This window comes from Heterocephalus glaber, unplaced genomic scaffold (assembly GCF_053883595.1).
Source record: "Heterocephalus glaber isolate CG9 unplaced genomic scaffold, H.glaber_assembly_v1.0 deba00001760, whole genome shotgun sequence".
Classification (NCBI taxonomy): Eukaryota; Metazoa; Chordata; class Mammalia; order Rodentia; family Bathyergidae; genus Heterocephalus; species Heterocephalus glaber.
Genome location: NW_028258457.1, coordinates 2,092,681 through 2,097,462, shown reverse-complemented (window position 1 = coordinate 2,097,462; position 4,782 = coordinate 2,092,681). Strand labels below are relative to the sequence as shown.

The 4,782-nt window shown below is 35.7% G+C and overlaps 1 non-coding gene across 1 annotated transcript; it reads right to left on the bottom strand.

The window, feature by feature from the left end:
* Positions 1-421: 421 nt before the first annotated feature.
* On the bottom strand, positions 422-551 carry LOC147821165 (small nucleolar RNA SNORA24). The gene has a single exon (XR_015447569.1). It is a non-coding gene; the product is annotated as a small nucleolar RNA SNORA24 (small nucleolar RNA).
* Positions 552-4,782: the final 4,231 nt, after the last annotated feature.

Sequence of the window (4,782 nt, the reverse complement as noted above, 5' to 3'; positions counted from 1 at the left end):
TTTCCTATCTGTATTCCTTTTATTTCTTTCTCTTGTCTAATTGCCATGGCTAATGTTTCCAAAACTATATTGAACAAGAGTGGTGATAGTGGACATCCTTGTCTTGTTCCTGATTTTATGCACACACATCATTTTATTCAATTATATCAAGGAAATACCTTAAATGCTAATTTAAACATATATTGAAAATACTGTCCCAGTAGTTTTCATATTACTCAAAATGCCCACTTCCCCACTAAGATTTATGTGATCCACTGTAACATGCTGCATAAGACTTCACCCATTATCACTTTGGATTTCTTGATTATCTTGCTGTTTTCCGTTTCTCCTCAGCAGTAAGTTTTGCTTCCTAGAAACATTTGAACACTCAGTAGAATAGACTGCCCGATAACTTGGCCTCCTTCAGGTTTTAAACAGTGAGGAATGTTACTTGTGCAAGTCAGAATCTGATACCAATTAAATGGTGACAGCTTTGCCAATAACAAGAATATGCTCTTCCATGGCTAGGAAGGGAGACTGCCATGGGTGACAGGTCCCAAAGACACATGGAGTTGTTCTTGATTTTAGTATGAAGGTTTTCATTTTTTGACCATTTAGCATGATATTGGTTGTTGGTTTTTCATGGATGGCTTTTATCAGTTTGAGGTAGAGACCATCTATTCCAGTTTTTTGTAGGGTTTTTATCATAAATGCATGTTGGATTTCATCAAATGTTTTTTCTGTATCTATGGTGATAATCATATGGTTTTTGTCCTTGGCTCTACAGATATAGTGTATTACATTGATTGATTTGCATATGTTAAACCATCCCTGGGATGAATCCCACTTGGTAAGGTTTATGATCTTTTTGCTGATTTTCTGCATTCTGTTTGCCAGTATGTTATTGAGGATTTTGAGTCTATGTTCATTAGTGAGATTGGCCTATAGTTCTCTGTTTTGGTTGGGTCTTTCTCTGCTTTGGAGATCAAGGTGATGCTTGCTTCCAGGAATGAATTTGGGAGTATTGCTTCCCTTTCCATTTCATTGAAGAGTTTAAACAGTAGTGGCAGCAGTTCCTCTCTAAATGTCTTGTAGAATTCAGCAGTGAAGCCATCAGGACCTGGGCTTTTCTTGTTTGGTAACTTTTAAATTATGTTTTCAATTACCTTGGTTGATATTGGGTTGTTTAGAATTTTTAGGTCTTCTTCATTAACTTTGGTAACTCATATGTATCTGGGAATTCGTCCATTTCTTCTGTGTTTTCCATCTTATTGGCGTATAGGTTCTGGAAGTAGGTATTGATGATCCTCTGGATTTCTGCTGGGTCTGTTGTCATTTCACCCTGTTCATTCCTAATTGCATGGATTTGGGCCTTTTCTTTCCTTTTTCTGATAAGGTCATCTAAGAATTTGTCAATTTTGTTTATTCTTTTGAAAAACCAAGTCTTGGCTTCATTGATTTTTTGTATTGTTCTCTTAGTCTCCATTGCATTGATTTCTGCTCTGATCTTTATAATTTCCCCCCTTGTATGAGCTTTGGGTTTGTCCTGCTCTTCTTTTTCTAGAAGCTGAAGGTTCAGCATCAGGTTGTTTAATTGGGCTCACTCTGTTTTCCTAATATGAGTATTCGCTGCTATGAATTTCCCTTGTAAGACTACTTTCATTGTGTCCCATAGATTCCGATAATGTTGTATTGTCATTGTCATATAATTGAAGGAACTGTCTGATTTCTTCTTTAATTTCCTCTGTGACCCATTGGTTATTCAGAAGTGTGTTGTTCAATTTCCATGTATTTATGAAATTCTTGCAGTTTCTTGTGATATTGATCTCCAATTTTATCGCACTATGATCTGATAATATACAGGGGATAATTTCAATTCCTTTGCACTTACTCAAACATGTTCTATGAGAGAGAATGTGGTCTATTTTGGAGAACAACCTGTGTGCAGCTGAAAATAATGTGTATTTTGATTTTGTGGGGTAGAACACTCTGTAAACTTCTGTTAAGTTCATTTGTTCAAGAGTTTGATTGAGTTCTAATATTTCATTACTTATTTTTTGTCTAGTTGATCTATTTATTTGTGACAGTGGTGTATTGAGGTCCCCCACTATTATTGTATTAGTGCATATATGACATTTCATGTCTGTTAGTATTTGTTTTATATAGTTGGGCACACTAGCGTTTGGTGTATATATATTTATGATTGTCATCTCTTCCTCTTGAATTCTTCCCTTTACAAGGATGTAGTGTCTTTCTTTGTCTCTCTTAATCAGTGTTGGTTTGAAATCCAATTGATTTGCAAAGAGGACAGCTACTCCTGCTTTTTTTGGGAGTCCCTTTGCATGGAGTATTGTTTTCCATCCTTTAACTCTCAGTTTATGAGTTTCTTTTTGAATTAAGTGTGTTTCTTGTATGTAGTATATTGTTGGATTTTGCTTCTTGACCCATTCTGCCAGTCTATTTCTTTTAATTGGTGAATTGAGATCATTAACATTGATGGTTATAACTGATACATATTGACTTATCTTTGTCATGACTTTTTCTTTTTGTTGGATTCTCCCCCTTTAAGTTTAATTTCTTGGTGCGCCCAATGGACTCATTCTTCCGGGCTTCCTGGGGTTGTGATCCTCATTGTCTTTTCCTAGGATATTGTCTAAAATTTTTTGGAGTGCTGGTTTGGTATTCATGAAGTTCGTAAGATACTCTTTTTCATGAAAGTGTCTTATTTCTCCATCAATTTTGAAAGATAGTTTTGCAGGACACATCAATCTGGGTTGGAGTCTCTTTTCCTTTAGGGCTTGGAAGAAAACACTCCAAGCTCTTCTTGCCTTGAGGGTTTGCATTGAGAAGTCTGCTGTGATTCTGATGGGCTTTCCTTTGTATGTGATTTGTTTCTTTTCTCTAATTGCTTGTAAAATTTTGTTCTTCTGTTGGGTTTCTGGAATCATTTTTTTTCCCCACCATTAAGTTTATTGGTACATTTTAGGTATAAAATACATTTACATACATCATTGGGATCTTGTACCATTACATGAGTATCTTGGTTCTTATTTTTTTCCCCTTCCTCTGCCCTCCCCTCACCCCCTCCACCATTCCCCACTTGCAAAAATCCCGTTTTCATTTTTTTCCCTTTCTTGTATTTTTCCCCTCTTTCCCCTCCCCCTCTCCTCCCTGCCCCCCTAGAGCTTTACTTCCTATTACACAATATCAATTACACATTTTTATTTATTTATTTATTTATTTTTCCTCCATTAACTTTATTGGTACATTTTAGGTATAAAATACAGTTACATTCATCATTGGGATCTTGTACCATTACATGAGTCTCTTGGTTCTTACTTTTTTCCCCTTCCCTTGCCCTCCCTTCACCCCCTCCACCCTTTCCTATTTTCAAAGATGTTGTTTACATTTTTTTCCTCTTCTCTTATTTTTTCCTTTCCCTTTTTTCCCTTCCCCTACCCCTCCCAATTCCCCTGCTCTTTTAGACCTTTTCTTCCTGTTATACAATGTCAGTTATACATTTTTAAAATTACAATATTAAGATCTAGGAGACATTACCACAGATTTTACAGAATTTAAAAGGATATAGAAAGCATATTTCAAAAATCTGTTTTGAAATAAATTTGACAACTTCTAAGAAGTACCTTGGAAGACAAATTAATGAAACTAACTCTGGAAGAAATATAAAATTTGAATAGCACCTATTAAAGAAAGTATATTCCTAGCTTGAAAACCTACCTGTATGACAACCACAGGCTCGTATACATTTTAACTGATAAATTATATCAAACATTTAAAGCAGAAAAAAAAAAGGAACACTTCTCCCCTCATTTTAGGAACTTAACATTGTGCTAATCCTAAAACTGGATAAAGATAATAGAAGAAAAAAGTATGAACATAGATAGAAATTTGTTTAATAAAACAAACTATTAGAAGTTAGATCTGGCAGTATGTAAAAAGTGGTTTTGTTATAGGGATGACAGTGTTGGTTCAGCATTGGAAGATCCACTCCCAAAAGTCATTATTTTAACAGAGGAAAGGAAAAAGCCACATGATCCTATCACTAGTTGGAGAAAAAGTACTGGACTAAATTCCACAGCTATTCATGGTAAAAGCTCTCAGGAGACTAGAAGTAGAACAGAACCTTCTCAACAGATTAAAGACATGTACTCCATACTTCCAGTGAGAATGTCTTATATGAATGGAGAAGATTCAATGCTTTCTCCTTTACTCTTTATCTGTCCATTAAACTTTGAAACCTAGACCCAACCAAAATAGTCCAGCAAAAAAAAAAAATGACACAATTAGGATAGGATTGGCAAGTAGAAGCAAAATCTTTATATGTAGATGAAATGGTCAACCACAGAGAAAATACTAAGAAATCTCTAGGAGTCCCTAGAACTTGTATTTGAATTTAGCAGGATTAGAAAACACAAGGTATATATAAAAATTCAGGTCTTCCCCCAATGCTGGTTTCACCCTAACCTGTAGAATTATCAATGAGAAAATGTTGGGTGGGAAATGTTGGTCAGGAAATACTCAGCATCTCTCGCCTAGTCTCTTTCAACTCCACCCCTTCTGTGAGAATCTGGCCTTGAACTCATGCCAATCCTCCTGCCTCAGCTTCCTGAGTGCTAGGACTACAGGCCTGTACCTGAGTTTAATTTTTTAAGGCCAGCCTGAACTACAAAGCAAGGGTCTTTCTCTCTCACACACACACCAAAAAAAAAAAAACAAAACAAAAAAAAAAAAAGAGGAGGAAGGGGAAGGAGAGGAAGAAGAGGAGGAAGGAGAAGAAAAAGA